The sequence below is a fragment of the Bubalus bubalis genome, chromosome 23, assembly GCF_019923935.1.
Source record: "Bubalus bubalis isolate 160015118507 breed Murrah chromosome 23, NDDB_SH_1, whole genome shotgun sequence".
In the NCBI taxonomy this organism is placed as follows: domain Eukaryota; kingdom Metazoa; phylum Chordata; class Mammalia; order Artiodactyla; family Bovidae; genus Bubalus; species Bubalus bubalis.
Genome location: NC_059179.1, coordinates 27,325,781 through 27,343,892, shown reverse-complemented (window position 1 = coordinate 27,343,892; position 18,112 = coordinate 27,325,781). Strand labels below are relative to the sequence as shown.

At 39.6% G+C, this 18,112-nt stretch overlaps 1 long non-coding RNA gene across 3 annotated transcripts in view; it reads left to right on the top strand.

Moving 5' to 3' along the window:
• Positions 1 to 3,401: 3,401 nt before the first annotated feature.
• Positions 3,402 to 18,112, top strand: part of LOC123331390 — a 293,514-nt gene continuing 278,803 nt past the window's right edge. The window contains exon 1 of one of the 3 annotated variants that reach the window (XR_006640516.1): positions 3,402 to 4,671. This is a non-coding gene — a long non-coding RNA (uncharacterized LOC123331390). The remainder of the gene's footprint in view (positions 4,672 to 18,112) is intronic. The other 2 variants (XR_006640515.1, XR_006640514.1) reach the window with 2 other exon arrangements.

Below are 18,112 nucleotides of genomic sequence, written 5' to 3'. Positions count from 1 at the left end.
AGCAGGGGAAGTTATAGCTATGCAGTTGACTTTCTGTAACCAATGTGTAATACACAGGTCTACATAAGAGAGATATAGTGTCCTCAAAGATTTGCTGACAATCTTCAGCTTTATAAGCAACTGCACAGAACTATTTCTCTCTGGCCTTATATTTTCTCCCATTTATTTTAGTAATGTACAGGCATGGGCTAAATTATGAGAGCCTTTTCCCTACCAAAAAGCATGTTATATTTCAAATATATTTCAACTAATCTAGACTTCGGTCTGTAGGATGAAGCCTAGTTCTTTTAGTCAAAAGCTAGGCATTTCAAAAGATTTCTTCTGTATATCTGAGAGTTAGGAAGATAATGAGCAAGAAGGAGAGAGAAAGAGATAGTTTTTCATTTTAAAAAGACTAAAATGAATTTTTTTTTTTAAACCAGGGATAGACTGTCACTAAGATTTGCTTAGAAGTCACCTGTGTGTGGAAGTGTTAGTCGCTCAGTCACGTCCAACTGTTTGTAGCCCCATGAACTGTAGCCCAACAGGCTTCTCTGTCCGTGGAATTCTCCAGGCAAGAATATTGGAGTGGGTAGCCATTCCCATCTCCAGGGGATTTTCCTGACCCAGAGACTGAATCCAGATCTCCCATAGTGCAAGCAGATTCTTTACCATCTGAGTCACCAAGGAAGCCCAGAAGTCACATATGCATGCATGCTAAGTTGCTTCAGTCGTGTCTGACTCTTTGTGACCCTACAGACTATGCCTGTCAGTCTCCTCTGTCCACAGGATTCTCCAGGCAAGAATACTGGAATGAGTTGCCATTTCCTCCTCCAGGGGATCTCCCCGACCCAGGGATTGAACCCACTTTTTTTGTGTCTCTTGCATTGGTGAGTTCTTTACCACTAGCACCACCTGGGAAGCCCAGAAGTTGCATACATGTTTGTAATGTAGGGCAATTTCTAGAGCTGTTACTGAGATGAGCCAGCTAGTTAATTTCATGTCAGGACTCAGATGAAAGTAGCAAGATATGTGTCCTTTTCTAAGGTGCCTTATGGCAGGAGAAGTCAGGGTTTAGTTTGGCTGATTCACAGACCATATGAATCAACTCAGATTAAGCTGATAGAAGGCAGTAGGGTCATGAATCGGCTGGATTCATGGCTCAGATATAATACTCTGTCCATCAGTTTAGACAGAACCATGAGGAAAACAAAACAAAATGAAATAATAATATACTACTACTGTCATCAAATTTTTGTGGGAAGATCTAGAGGTGAAAGAGCAATTAGGTTAGAAAAAGGTCACAGGTACTTATGACGCTTCTAGAAAGTGGAAAGGACTACTCTAACATTCGTAACAGATTCAACAAACTCTTTCCAATTGATTAAGGCAGATCTTGCATATCTGCAAAAGCAATGTTATTAATACTATGAAACTAGATTTCTTGGTTTAAATACTAGCTCTACCATTTGCTAATTGTGTTTCCTCAAATTACTGAAATTCACTGAGTTTTGCTCATTGAAAAGAGGGAAAACAGTAGCTACTTCATTGTTTATTTCTGAGGAAATTAAAATTGTTGTAGAATGCTTAAGAATTTCTGTCACATAGTAAATTTTCACTAAATGCTAGATACTTTTTATTACTGCTATTATTACTGTTATTCCATAAGGACCCACAGATAAAAATAATTATTTGCTTTGGGAAAGTCAGGTTCTCTGAACCCCTTGTATAAAATGTAAAAATGTAATTTTAACTATTGATCTCTCTGTGATTATTTCTAGTTTACAGGATCCCTTCAAAATATGACATTATGTAACCCACATAAGAATGCAAGGAGGAGGCAAGTGAGATTGTTTTCATTTTATAGATGAGATAGTAGAGGCCCAGAGAGATTAACTGACTTGCCCAAGTATGACATAAAGGCAACATTTGTGTTAGAAAGTCCTGTCTACTTTCTACCATGATTTCTAGAATCTCCCTAAACATAAAGATGCTTGTAGAGTTTGCCTTATTGAAGCTTTTAAGTTAGTGAACAGAAACCCATTCATTACATCTCTCTCTCTCTCTGATTCCATAGTAACTATATAACATTATGTGCTTAGTAGTGCTTAGCTGCTCAGTCATGTCCAACTTTTAGTGACCGCTTAGACTGTAGCCCTCCAGGCTCCTCTGTCCATGGGGATTCTCCAGGCAAGAATACTGGAATGGGTTGCTATGCCCTCCAACAAGGTATCTTCCCAGCGCAGGGATCAAACCCAGGTCTCCCACATTGCAGATGTATTCTTTATGGACTGAGCTATCAGGAAAGCCCATATAACAGTGTAGTTAAGTCAGTTTGAGCAGGAGATCTTGATTTATTGCTGAAGAGCATTGCACCCTTCCTATTCTGCTCCTCTGGCTTATTAAGCATATATTTTCATATATGCTCCAAATTGATGATTTTTTTCCAGTACCTCTGGGATCCCTTGATCTGGTGGTGAAGCCAGAGCATGACTCAGTCACCTACTAAGGGGTGAAACCAGATGGAGATCTTTATGAAACTTGTTCAGACTAATTTCTAATGTCATGGTTCTTCTCAGTAGCATGAACTCCAATGCCAGAGTCTTTTGCAATGGTTTATTAACCTGTCAGAGGCATATCTATGAATAATAATGAAGTCAAGGAGGAGATACTGCCTTGCATCTGAAAGAGTGTGTTGGAGAGTTTTTCCTGCCCTCACTTTCACCCTATAGAATGAGACTTCCCTGCTGCCTGGCATCCTCTCAACAACTCAACACCAGTGTCCGATAACCAAACAAATAGTAGCACTAGATTATCACCAATAGCTTGTTACAAGAAAGGAAGGATTCCTTTAATTCCCTAGCAGCACAGGTATGCTTTCTATCAGCAGGAATTTCAAGAACAGTGTCAGTTGCCCTGACAGAACAAGCTCAGATTGACAGGAAATGTCACCCATCAGCTTCTCAAGGCTCTGTGAAAGCTTTTATGTATCATTATTCATCTTTAAATAAAATACAGCTAAAGCTGACACTCAGACTTGTAATGAGATGAGCACCATTGATGTTTTCTGTATAGCAATACAGGAAACACATTCAGAAAATTGCCAGAGAAGAAGAGCCGTCATTTTTAATGGGAAATAGCAGTCATCGGGTACTTATTGGTATCCACGTTATTCAGCCCTTGGCTAGACAAGATGTGGGAGACTTGGAACAAGTAAATGAAGCAGAGGTATCTTTTAGGAATTCATGACTTCTCTGGGGGTGTAAAATATATATACTGAAGATGATATTTAAAAATCATGAATGAACTGAAAGCTACACTGAAGCACAGGCAAGTGTGTGTACGTGTGTGTGATAAAGGGAATATGTATTTTGAGTAATTGGGAAAGGAACAGCTATCCTAGAGGAAACAAGTATGGTCAAGAAGAGAGATTAAATCAATTCTCTCCTGACCACAGAAGGCTCAATGTTAACCATTTTGCTTCTGTTGGATGGGTTAAGGATAAGTTTATCAGAAGGAATACCTAGGTCACTTGAATGAAAGTTTTTCAATTTTTCACTCGCCTATAGTAAACGGATACATTTATACTGGTATGATGCACACAGTGGGTGGGTGTATTGGTTTGGCCAAAAAGTTTGTTCAGGTTTTTACATATGATGTGACAGAAAAAATCAAACGTACTCTTTGGCCAACCGTTTATGTTGGTGTTGTGACTTGGCAAAGGAATTTTTAATGGATGCAATGGGAGCAGGAGCTTGATGCATGATCTTGAGATTTCTCTTGTGTCTTTTGATCTTCTTGGTAACGCTGGTCACTTAAGTGTTTTCCCTTTTGCCCCGACCTGTAAAGGAACAGGCATGGAGCCAAATCTAAGCCCACCACTAGAGTGTATCCGAGCACAGCTGACTCCCACTGTCCTGAAGAACAGCACACCAGCAGAGATCCAGTTAGATACACCAGTTTGGTTTTAACCTGAAGATAAGAGCCAGAGAATAAATACTTCTTGTTACAAGCCACTAAGATATTGAAATCTTTTGCTATACAGCAAAAGCTAATCAAGAAACTAAGGTTGACCTCATATATCAATAAAGTTTAACCTACTGAGGAAATAATGGTTTAAGTATATTGCAGTAACTAGAATAAGTGTCTTGAGAGAAGTATAAAATATTCAAGGGAACAGGGGGCACAGAGCAGATAAGAGGCTTCAGGTTAACAAAGACTTTCTGAAAGTGACAGTGATATCCTTAAAGGAAAGTTAGGTTGTGAGCAGATTGTGGAGAGGCAGGGGAAGGATGGAGAAGGGATCCTTAATGTCAGCATATGTAGTTTTATTTATTTATTTTTTTCATTGTAACCCAAGTGCCTGATATTAAGCTTTGATTGCTGTGGCCTCCTTATCAAAGACTGCTGTTTCCAATTTACCCATTGCCAGATAGAAGGAGCCCGGCTGTCCCGCCCAGGAAGTTCCTTTCTTTTCTCTTTTAAGAACTCTCTGGTTGACTTAGTATCTGACCCTTTGTTTGCTAGTCTTTCCCTTCTCACTTTTACTTCCCAAGAAAGAATGAAGCTATGACATCCTAGAAATCCTACCCTGAACCCTGATAACGGCAGAGCCCCATGCTTGAGGACTCCTTTTCTCTACCTGCGGCCTTGCTGTGTGGTTCCAGGCATGCCCTGTACCCTTCAGGACTGGTGAGTAATAAATCTCATTTGTGCTTTTGTTTTTCAAAGTTCCCTGATGGTTTTGTTGCTGAAGTATGTCTTGCAATGAAAGTAAGAACCACGCGCCTGGTCAGCTAGAACATTGGCTCCAATAAGGAAAATGTGGGAGCCTCTTTTGCCTGGGCCCAGGTGAGTGGCCCTGGGTTTTTCTAGCCAATGGCATCACTATGTAAAGATCAAGTTTGTTGCTGTTGTTTAGTTGCTAAGTCTAGATCCTGGCACAAAACAGTATCCCTGTTTAGACGGTGGAAAATGCTGGGAGCAGGAGGGAGTGTATAAATGCGGCAGTGTATTTTCTTCTGCTGTTACTGAGCCAGGTTCCCTTGCATAAATGAACTGAGTGCTAAACTGAAGCACAGGTGTGTGCCAAGACTTAGAGGTTGGCAGCAGAGAATTGGTTTCTCCACAAGGCAGCCAAGAAAGAGGATAGGAGAACAAATCTCAGTCTGCCTCCATAAAGATACAGTTTCAGGATTTTCATGAGATGAAGCGGCAGGGGGAAAGGTCACTGGAAGTAAGAATGTTGGGTAATCAGCGACCTATGCAAGTGCAACTAAGCTATGCTTCTTCAAAGGTTGCGTGTTCAGAAAAGGGTGGAGTTAGCACATTCTGGGGGTGGAGTTTTTGGTCCTGTGATGTCAAAAGGTCACCGATTGGACACTCTCATTCCCAGTTGGAGGGTCAGTGGTCCCAACCAGTTTAACTGCCTGGAGCTGAAATGGAACAGCCACTGACTCCAGATTTCTGTAGAACAACTCAGGCAAACATCTTAAAGTCAGAGATACTATCTCCAGGGGTGGTAAAGGGTCTCATAACTTATTTTTTAGGCCATGTTATGCTTGGAGGATATGCAAATATTGTAGAAACAGTTACAAAGAGCTTGATCAGTGAAGACAGGTTACAGCTTATTATGTATTAAGCAAGTTATAGTCGAATGGCTCTGATGATTACCCTCGGTTTCATTGCTGCCATAACAAATTAGTGCAAATTTAGTGACTTGAAGTGATATCTGTCATCTCAAAGTTGTGTAGGGCAGAAGTTCCTCTGCTAGGAGTCTCACAAGCCAGTATCGAGATACTGTGTTGATACAGCTGTGCTCCTTTCAGGCTCACTCAGGCTGAAAGGAGCACAGATTCAAAGTTGGCCAGATTCAACTTCTTGGAGTCACAGGACTGAGGTCCCCACTTCCTTGCTGGCTGTCAGACGGAGACTGATCTGATTTTCATGGCTGCTTGCATTCCTCTCATGTTTTCCATGTGGCCTCTGTCTACAGCAGTGGTTGGACCTGTGGCTGGAGTCTGTGTCCTGCTTTCTAATTTCTCCTCCTTCCTCTTCCATTATCTCCCTCAGATCCTTCTGCTTTCCCATTCTGCTTTGAAGGGCTGGTGTGATTACATTGTACCCATCCAGATAATCAGGAACAATCTCCCTATTTTAAAATCAGTTGAGTGGTAATTTCGATTTCATCTTCAAAGTCTTTTCACAGCAGAACCTAGATGAGTGTTTGATTTAATAAGCAGAGGATAGAAATTGAATTTGGGAAGTAGGGGGACTGCTTTAGAATTCTACCACCATCGTAGATACATAAGAAGTTTAATCATAGTTGAATATGCCAAAGGAAACAGGTAAGTGGGTGTAGGGAGATAAGCCTGGACATGAAATCAGGGCTTGAAATTGGAAATCTTTATATGCTAGGACAAAGGCAGTAGGGAGCAATGGAAGTTTCTTGTGCAGAGCATTCATGAAATCAGAATTATATATGAGAATAAGTGATTACAGGACATCATCAGTATATTTTGTTTGGAGGAAGTTGCCACAAAGAATAATTCTAGTTTATAGGTTATTGTAGTTCTGCATGGACATATTAATAAGCTCTCATTGTGGTTTTAGTAGTAATTATAGGACAGACATAAAAGTCCACCAGGGTCAAACCTAAGACCTTGGCCCATGAGTAATTAGAATGGAAATTAAAGGAGGAGGGAAGGGTCAGGGATAACTCTGATTTCAGGCACCAGTGATTAGAAATAAGGTGATGCTATTTCTAAAGATCAGTCCTGGGTGTTCTTTGGAAGGACTGATGCTAAATCTGAAACTCCAGTACTTTGGCCACCTCATGCTAAGAGTTGACTCATTGGAAAAGACTCTGATGCTAGGAGGGATTGGGGGCAGGAGGAGAAGGGGATGACAGAGGATGAGATGGCTGGATGGCATCACTGACTTGATGGACATGAGTTTGAGTGAACTCCAGGAGTTGGTGATGGACAGGGAGGCCTGGTGTGCTGCAATTCATGGGGTTGCAAAGAGTCAGACACAACTGAGAGACTGAACTGAACTGATTAATGAAAATAGGGAATAAAATGCATGGGAAGAAGGTTAGTGTTCCCAACAGGTAGTTAGAAATATGGTAATCTGGGCTAGAGATACTGATTTGGCAGTTGTTTGAAAAAAAAAAAAAGAATGCTGAAGCCTGGGGGCACTTACAAGACCAACAAGAGAGGTTCGTGAGGAGATAGGGAAGGAGTAAAATCAGACCTTGAGAACAAAAGGTTGAAGAATGTCTATATCTTGTGAGTAGGAATAAGAACAGGGTACAGTGAAGGACACTGAGAAAGCTATCATGCAAATCATAGAGGAAAAGTAAGGAAATTCTGGTGTCATCAAACACGAGAGAGTTTCAGGAAGCAAGTGAGGGACAGTGATGTAAACTGCAGAAAAAATCAGTTAATTCCTATCTCTGGCAGGCATTAGGAGATTACCAGAAACCAGTTTGTTCTAACAGATGAATGAAGATCTCATGCGCATTATGGTTTCAAGATTCCTGAAAACACGTGTAGCTGTGTTTTTAATTGTGCCCTTCATTTGCAGAAAACTACTAAAAGTTGCCCTCTAAGTTGCTGATAAGGAAATGTCTTTTGGTTTCAAAAGTATCTAGGTAATTCAGGTAATGGTGAGGAAATAGAAATTAGACTCCCTTCCCTTGTATTTTTAGGGGACAGAGGTTTTCCTAAAAAGCATTGTTTCAGCTGCCAGAGAACTAGTGACCCTTTCCAGAAAAGAACATTTTCAAAATACAGTGTCATACCTTGGACATGTTACAGGTTAATGTTTTTCAGATATTTCTGATGTAAAGAGAAGAAAAAACAAAGTGATTCTTGATTACTACTAGCCAATGGGAAAGCAGTCAATCCTCTTCTAACTGTACAAAGCTCTGAAGTACCAGCTGTACACCCTCAAAAGTGTTCCTGCACAAAGTGCTTCTGAACGAAAATTTTGGGACTGTGAATGTAATGTGAAATATTCAGATTCTTAATTGTCCCCAATTTGAATATAGTGTGTCTGTGTGTGTGTGTGTGTATATATAATCATAGAATTGTTTACATGGCTACCTGGTGTTATTTTGTGTTCTTTTTGTTTTCCATTGACGTTTGCAATCAAGCTTGTTGTTATTGTTCAGTCACTAGGCTGTGTCCAACTCTTTGCAACCCCATGGACTGTAACCTGTCAAGTTCCTCTGTCCATGGGATTTCCCAGGCAAGAATACGGGAGTGGGTTGCCATTTCTTTCTCCAAGGGATCTTCCTGACCCAGGGGTAGAACCTGCATCTCCTGCATTTGCAGGCGGATTCTTTACTACTGAACCACCTGGGAAACCCAATCAGACATGAATTCTGTGCTATTTAGTAAAAACTGTGTCCCCAACTTTACTCTCCCAGACTGTAGCAGACATACAGACATGGCCAGTTCCCTATGCAGTAGATTTTTAACAGAACTATGCTTTTGTTTGGGTAATCCACCCTCTTACACATGGCCGTATGTCTCAGTAAGCCAGTTCCAGTAATCTCACTCTTCTCTTCCTCTGAGTGGTTTGGGAATAGATGTGTGATACAATTCTGACTAAGGACAGGCAAGGGAAAGTCTTCTGGGGACACTTCTAGGAAAGTTTGAACTACTTGTAATAAGAGACAAAAGAAAGAAATGGTCTCTTTTCTGCTGGAAACTTTTATGTCTGAAACTTATCTCTAGAATTGTGGAAGCCATATGTTGACTCTCAGGGCAAAACCAGCAAGCGAAGAATGGCTGGGGAAAGGAGAATGGTACATGTGCTCTTGAAATCCTTGAGCTGATGCATGAACCATTTGGAAGTTGTTCTAACCTGGAATTTCTTAGGAGTGATTTTCCTTAATATTAAGGACATTTTGAGTTGACTTTTGTCTTTTCAAAAATGTATTAACTGATCATCTGCTTTCCCAGTCTCTCTAAGAACACCATAGGGTGTGCTTAAGGAGTCAGTAGGATAGAAGGGGGAGAAGGCAATGGCACCCCACTCCAGTACTCTTGCCTGGAAAATCCCATGGATGGAGAAGTCTAGTGGGCTGCAGTCCATGGGGTCACTATAGAGTCGAACATGACGGAGCGACTTCCCTTTCACTTTTCACTTTCTTGCCTGGAGAATCCCAGGGATGGGGGAGCCTGCTGGGCTGCCGTTTCCGGGGTCACACAGAGTCAGACACGACTGAGTGACTTAGCAGCAGCAGCAGCAGCAGGGTAGAAGGGCAGAAAATCTGAAAGTCTAGGCCTTGGGACCATTTCAGCACTGGTGCAGGGAATACTATTCTGCATTTTCAGAGAACTAAAAGCAGAGGGGGAAAAGTCCTTTTGCATCTTATTAATATTAAATAGCTTCTCAGGTACAATTTGAAAATGGAGACACATAGAGGAAAACTATTTGAAAACTATAAGCACAGTAGGACCAGTAACTGGTATTATTCAAATCCCATATCAGAAATGAAATCAAATGAGCTCTTCATTGTTTTACCATTTCAAAGCAGTAGGTTCTGGGTATGGAGTTCTCAGCAAAAGGGCCAGAGTAGAATGAGGATGTAAAAATCAAGAGAGTGAATAATAAAACTTCCTAGAGTTCTGTGATTTCAACCAATTCATTGAACTGTACTTTGACCAGAAACCAGAGATCTTAGCATGAGCTTCTCACATGCTTAATTGGGGTAAAATATAGTTTAGCACACACTTAGAGACCTAATTAATCTTTCAGAAGATAGCTTTCACCTGAATGAGGAGTGTAAATTAGAAATTGTCACAAAAATATGTGCCATTTTTTGATGCAAGCTGATCCAGATGATTGGATATAATTACTGTTGAAAATATAATTACAAAGCAACTGTACTTACAATAAACTTCTAAGGCTTCACTGAGGAGTCAAGAGATTATGTATTCTTGGACATAAAGTCAGCAGAGAATGCATATGGAAAGCATATGCTTCCCGAAGATTTATGTTAAAATACCACAAAACCACCACATATTAGAAATCTAGGGAAAAGAAAGGACAAACAAAATATAGTATAGCATTGATCTCAGGGCACAAGTTAGAGAAGTAATAACCAGTGCTTTTATCAGCATAGTAACGTGTTTGGGATAATTTTTCAGTTCAGTTGCTCAGTCATGTCCGACTCTTTGCAACTCTATGGACTGCAGCACACCAGGCTTCCCTACCCATCACCAAAACCCCGAGCTTACTCAAACTCATGTCCATTGAGTCAGTGATGCCATCCAACCATCTCATCCTCTGTCAGCCCTTCTCCTCCCACCTTCAATCTTTCCCAGCATCAGTTCAGTTCAGCTCAGTCGTATCTGACTCTCTGCGACCCCATGAACCGCAGCACACCAGGCCTCCCTGTCCATCACCAACTCCCGGAGTTTACTCAAACTCATGTCCATTGAGTCGGTGATGCCATCCAACCATCTCATCTTCTGTCATCCCCTTCTCCTCCTGCCTTCAATCTTTCCCAGCATCAGGGTCTTTTCAAATGAGTCAGCTCTTCACATCAGGTGGCCAAGGTATTGGAGTTTCAGCTTCAACATCAGTCCTTCAAATGAACACCCAGGACTGATCTCTAGGATGGACTGGTTGGATCTTCTTGCAGTCCAAGAAACTCTCAAGAGTCTTCTCCAACACCACAGTTCAAAAGCATCAATTCTTTGGCACTCAGCTTTCTTTATAGTCCAACCCTCATAGCTATACATCACTACTGGAAAAACCATAGCCTTGACTAGACGGACATTTGTTGGCAAAGTAATATCTCTGCTTTTTGATATGCTGTCTAGTTTGGTCATAGCTTTTCTTCCAAGGAGCAAGCATGTTTTAATTTTATGGCTGCACTCACCATCTGCAGTGATTTGGGAGCCCCCAAAAATGAATTCTCTCATTGTTTCCATTGCTTCCCTATCTATTTGCCATGAAATGATGGGACTGGATGCCAAGATCTTAGTTTCCTGAATTTACAGTTTTAAACCAACTTTTTCACTCTCCTCTTTCACTTTCATGAAGAGGCTCTTTAGTTCTTCTTCACTTTCTGCCATAAGGGTGGTGTCATCTGCATATCTGAGGTTATTGATATTTCTCCCAGAAATCTTGATTTCAGCTTGTGCTTCATCCAGCCCAACATTTCACATGATATACTCTGCATATAAGTTAAATAAGCAGGGTGACAATATACAGCCTTGACGTACTCCTTTCCCAATTTTGAGCCAGTCTGTTCCAAGTCCAGTTCCATGTCCAGTTCTAACTGTTGTTTCTTGTCCTGCATACAGATTTCTCAGGAGGCATGTCAGTTGGTCTGGTATTCCCATCTCTTGAATAATTTTCCACAGTTTATAGTGATCCACATGGTCAAAGTCTTTGGTATAGTCAATAAAGCAGAAGTAGATGTTTTTCTGGAACTTTCTTGGTTTTTTGATAATCTAACGGATGTTGCCAATCTGATCTCTGGTTCCTCTGCCTTTTCAAAAACCAGTTTGAACATTTGGAAGTTTGTGGTTCACGTACTGTTGAAGCCTAGCTTGGAGAATTTTAAGCATTACTTTACTAGCACATGAGATGAGTACAATTGTGGGGTAGTTTGAACATTCTTTGGCATCACCTTTCTTTGGGATTGGGATGAAAACCAACCTTTTCCAGTCCCATGGCCACTGCTGAGTTTTCCCAATTTCCTGGCATATTGAGTTCTGCACTTTCACAGCATCATCTATTAGGATTTGAAAGAGCTCTCAACTGGGATTCCATCACCTCCACTAGCTTTGTTGTTGTGATGCTTCCTAAGGCCCGGTGGACTTCACATTCTAGGGTGTATGGCTCTAGGTGAGTGATCACACCAGAGTGGTTATTTGAGTCATGAAGATCTTTTTTGCATAGTTCTTCTGTGTATTCTTGCCACCGCTTCTTAATATCATCTGCTTCTGTTAGGTCCATACCATTTCTGTCCTTTATTGAGCCCTTCATTTGCATGAAATGTTCCCTTGGTATCTCTAATTTTCTTGAAGAGATCTCTAGTCTTTCCCATTCTATTATTTCCCTCTATTTCTTTGCATTGATCACTGAGGAAGGCTTTCTTATCGCTCCTTGCTATTCTTTGGAACTCTGCATTCAGATGGGTATAACTTTCCTTTTCTCCTTTGCTTTTAGCTTCTCTTCTTTTCTCAGCTATTTGTAAGGCCTCCTCAGATAACCATTTTGCCTTTTTTCATTTCTTTCTCTTGGGGATGGTCTTGATCACTGCCTCTTATACAATGAACCTCTGTCCATAGTTGATCAGGCACTCTGTCTATCAGATCTAGTCTTGTGAATCTATTTGTCACTTCCACTGTATAATCATAAGATATTTGATTTAGTTCATACCTGAATGGTCTAGTGGTTTTCCCTACTTTCTTCAATTTAAGTCTGAATTTGGCAATAAAGAATTCATGATCTGACCCACAATCAGCTCTGGGTCTTGTTTTTGATGACTGTATAGAGCTTCTCCATCTTTGGCTGCAAAGAATATAATCAATCTGATTTCTGTATTGACCATCTGATGATGTCCATGTGTAGTCTTCTCTTGTGTTGTTGGAAGAGGGGTGTTTGCTATGACCAGTGCATTCTCTTGGCAAAACTCTCTTAGCCTTTTGCCTGCTTCATACTCCAAGGCCAAATTTGCCTGTTACTCCAGGTATCTCTTGATTTCCTACTTTTGCATTCCAGTCCCCTATAATGAAAAGGACATCTTTTTTGGGTGTTAATTCTAGAGGATCTTGTGGGGCTTCATAGAACCGCTCAACATCAGCTTCTTCAGCATTACTGGTCAGGGCCTAGAGTTGAATTACTGTGGTTTTGAATGGCTTGCCTTGGAAATGAACAGAACTCATTCTTGTCATTTTTGAGATTGCATCCAAGATTGCATTTCAGACTCTTTTGTTGATTATGATGGCTACTCCATTTCCTCTAAGGGATTCTTGCCCACAATGGTAGATATAATGGTCATCTAAGTTAAATTCACCCATTCCAGTCCATTTTAATTCACTGATTTCTAAAATGTTGATGTTCACTCTTGCCATCTCCTGTTTGACCACTTCCAGTTTGCCTTGATTCATGGACCTAACATTCCAGATTCCTATGCAATATTACTCATTACAGCATTGGACTTATTTCCATCACCAGTCACATCCACAACTGGGTGTTATTTTTGCTTTGGCTCCATCTCTTCATTCTTCCTGGAGTTATTTCTCAACTAATCTCCCATAGCATATTGGTCACCTATGGACCTGGGGTGTTCATCTTTCAGTGTCCTATTTTTTTTGCCTTTTCATGCTGTTCTTGGGGTTCTCAAGGCAAGAATACTGAAGTGATTTTTCATTCCCTTCTCCATGGACCATGTTTTGTCATTACTCTCCACTATGACCTGTCCATCTTGGGTGGCCCTACACAGCATGGCTCATAGTTTCATTGAGTTAGACAAGGGGTCAACTTATATATTCTTTGTTAATTTGACACTCCTTATATTGAAGTTTAGAATGCAGATGATAGTCTCCTTCCATTCAGAAGTTTTCTTAATCCCTTGAAGGCAAGAAGTAAAGGGGTCGAATGTATGGTGTGTATACACATACATATACATGTATGTGTTTGGTCATGCTGTACATCAGGAAAAAGTTAAGCTCCTTTCATTTAGGGTAAAGTAGGTCTTCAGCTTTGGCCAGCACATTTTATTCACATCCAGGGGTTGTGGCTACCATAATGAAAAATGTAGGTCTACATAGAGTATTAACATGCTTTTGATATGATCAGAAGACATAATTCAAAATGGACCAGAAATGCAGAGATAGGGTGGTCCTAGGGCAGGTTCCAGACCTCCCTGGTAGCTCAACTGGTAAAGAATCTGCCTACAGCCCTTTACCCACATATATTGTAGCAGAAGGCTCATATGCCTTTCAGTCTGGACTCTCCCTCAGAACACCTAAACCAAGATGCAATACTGAAGTTTTAATTCTGAGAAATTCTGGTATAAAGGAAGAAGTTTTTGGTACAAATAGTAGGCTAAACATGAATTTAATAGCACTTCTAATATTATTGAACAAGGAATTCACAAAAGGATGATAATGAAAAATGGTTAATTGAATTCATTAAAATAATTTTTAAATAGTCCCATAGATTTAAGATAATTTAAGATGATAATTTGAAAAATTGTTGCAATATCAGTAAAACTAGGATTTCATTTACCCACTAACAGAATGTCCAGAAAATCCTTTCAACTCTATAGTTAAAGTGCCCATGCTAGATTTTCAAAGGAGACCGCTGCAGTTTAATAAATGCAGCCATCAGTAAAGATCTGGAAAACGGAGCATGAGCATTCTTTTGGCTCACATCATGATGATGACAAATATTCACTATTTTTTTGATTGAATTTATTGTATTAAAAAATTTACTAGCTACTATTTGTATTTAGGATGGCCTCTGAGTGAATATTAATTCAAGGAAACAAATTTAAAAGGCTAGAAAAATGTCATCCACATGTATCAGAGTGGTACATTTTGACAAATTGTCGCTAACTTTAAACAACAAACAGCCTCCATTTTCACCACTTTTGTATAGGGTATGTTCAGTGTCTCATGGATCGAGTCAATCTAGAAATGCCTTGAGAACAGCTGCTCCAACAGAATTTTGGCTCATTGGGCTTTTGTCAAAACTCAGAACTACAAACACTGCTATGAAGATGGGAGGCAAGGGAAAGCTTCAAGAGTGAAAATGATTTTAAAGCTCAAAATAACTGGCATTGGCTTTGGCACAGGAGGTGTGTGTGTGTATAATTTTTTTTTTTATTCCTAACTCAATTCATTCAGAGTCCCTTAGAGTCTGTGACTTCTATCAAAAATCTTATCATTATAAAGCCTATTTTTTCATTATTATGTTTTTGTTTCGTTTAATGTGAAGGAGATGAAGGGAGAGGGTTACCCATCAGAGGTAGGCAGAGGCAATGTATACAGTGATTAGCACTTGGGCTTTAAACCAGGTTACCCAAGGTTGCATTCCAGTAGTTCTGCTGCTGGAAGTATGACCCCTGTCTACCTTGGAGCAAAGGAAGACTAGTGACAGTGCAACTTCCTAGAGTAGTTTTGAGAGCTAAGGGTTCATGCATACAAAGAACAGTCCCTGCAATATAAGAATATTCAGTATCATTAAACAGCTCTTTTCATTTAGTTCATTACTCAGAAGTCCCTTTCCTTGCCATACTCAGCTAACTCATATTTTTCTCTTTGATTTTTTTTTTTTAATATATAGGTGACATTCACTTCTTTAGAACTACTCAAATCATCAAGACATAAGTTTTAGCAATCTTGATGACATTTCAATCTTAAGTGGGTAGGAGTCTACAAATCCACTCTGGAGAGCTCTCCAGGATTCTACATCAGGAGATAAATACACCACTTTGAGAATGAGAAGAGCCAGCTTGCTGCAGTAGAGTTGGCAAAAGTTTTTGAAGAAGTTGTGAAGTCTTTAGGTGTGGAGCCCACATGTTCTTTGATAGGCTGTCATCTTTCATCAGGGTTATATTTATTTTTAAAGACATTTTCAGTTCTTGAAAGATTACTCATTTTGTTTTGGACGTCCAGCTTGAGAGGTTGCGATAGCTCCTAATTCTCTCCAGTCCTCTGCATATGAAATTCCTTTCAGGTGAAAACTCTGACCCGGAATAAGTACTAAGTGATTTGTTAACGTGATAAAAATAGTAAACCACAGGAGATGGGTACCCCTCTGAAACTGTGATTTCTCATAGCACTTTCTCTCAATGGCAGGATCTTTCATCCAGGGAATAGATACGATTATTTTAGTATCTTTTAAAGAGAGAATTTGTAGGGTATTTGAGGTATGAAAACTTGTATAGTTTGACTAACAGAAGGTCAAGTTTTGTTTTGTTTTGTTTTCCTTGAGGTGGGACTATTTGAACAATTGCTCCTACATCTTTGATTCTAATTCTTTTTATCGAGGCTAGGAGTAAACTTACATAAAAACAATTCTGATTACGGCCATATTCAAGAAAGTTACTTTTATACAGCTATTTAGAAATGGGAGGTATTAGCTGACATCAATGACCTAATTTTTCACAAACTTCATGTCTTTAGCTACAGCCTTTCTTTATTTCAAGAAGACAATTAAATGTCTGCACTTCTCAATCAGAGCCCTCATGGCATGTAATTAAGTAATGAAACTCATTATTAGGAAAGGTTTTATGTTGAATTCTAGGTGGGAGAAGTGACTTAAGAAAGCTTTGCACAAAGAAAAGATGTGTGACAAGGAGGAAATAATGTAGATAGAATGACTAATGAACTTGCTCTTGTTTCAAATGATAGCATTATGCCTTACAGAGAGGGTTAAAAAAAGGCTTGTATTTATAAAGCATTTTTTGAAAAATGTTATTGATTCTATTGTAAGACCTACAGCGATTCTAAAATTTTAGTCTTCATAAGAATTACTGATGCTGATTAAAATGGCAGGTTTCTTTGTCTCAAATAAGAGCTACGAAATGAGGAATATAAATTTTATACACAATGAAATTTGAGACGCATTGGCATTACATATTCTCCCCCCAACATTTCCCCCCGATTTTTTGTTATTAAATTTGCCTTCACTGAATCTCAACTAGAGCAATCACCTCCCATTTCTTTTTTTTTTTAATCCTCCAACTTTTACTGAGATAAAAGTGTGTATATTTAAGGTGTACCAGGGCTTCTCTTGTGGCTCAGTGGTAAAGAATCCACCTGCCAGTGCAGGAGACGTGGGTTTGATCCCTGGGTCAGGAACATCACCTAGAGAAGGAAACGACAACCCACTCCAGTATTCTTGCCTGGAGAATTCCATGGACAGAGGAGCCTGGCGGGCTACAGTCCATGGTGTCACAAAGACTGGGACAAGACTTAGCAACTGAACACACATTCGAAGTATACAAAGTAATGATTTGAAACCAGTATTCTTGCCTGGAGAATTCCATGGACAGAGGAGCCTGGCGGGCTACAGTCCATGGTATCACAAAGACTGGGACAAGACTTAGCAACTGAACACACATTCGAAGTATACAAAGTAATGATTTGAAACCAGTATTCTTGCCTGGAGAATTCCATGGACAGAAGAACCTGGCAGGCTACAAGTCCATGAGGTTGTAAAGAGTCGGACACGGCTGAGTGACTAACACATATAACACACACAACACACACACATACACACACACATTGTGAAATTATTACTACAATCAGGTTAATTAAATCATTCATCACCTCATAAAGTTATCTTTTTGTGTGTGTGTAGAATGTTTAATTAAGTTCCACATTTTTAGAAAAATTATTCAGGATAGCACTAACTACAACCACCACACTGTACATTTGTGCCCCAGAAATTGTTCATTTTAAAACTGAAACTTGCCAAATATCAAAATGCAAATCTAATACAGTTATGTAAAGTTTAAAAATAAAATAAAATTTAAAAAAAAAAAAAAAAAAGAAAAAAAAAAAAACAAAAAAAAAAACTGAAACTTGTATTCTTTGATCAGCGTCTCTCCATTTCTCCCACTTCTTAGTCCCTGCTAACCACATTCTGCCCTTTGTTTCTACAAGCTGGACATTTCCCTTCCTTTTGAGATTCCACATGTAAGTGAGATCATGCAGCACTGCTCTGTCTGGCTTATCTCACTTAGTATAGTGTCTTACAGATTCATCCATGTTGTTACAAGTGCCAGGGTTTGTTTCTTTCTACCTACTGAATGATATTCCATTATAATATATAAACCACATATTCTTTATTCATCTCTTGGACACTTAGGTTGTTTCTACATCTTGGCTATGGCGAATACTATTGCAGTGAACAGGAGAGTGCAGCTATCATTTCAAAATTCTGATTTCAATTCCTTTGAAATGACTGGATCACATATTAGTTTTAATTTCTTTGAGGAACCTCCATACTATTTTCCCTAAAGGTCATACCAATTTATATTCCCACCAAATGGTATGCAAAGATTCCCTTTCTCCACATCCTCATCAACAGTTTTTACCAGATATTTTGTTTTTAGTAAATGTCATCTTAACAAGAAAGAGATGAT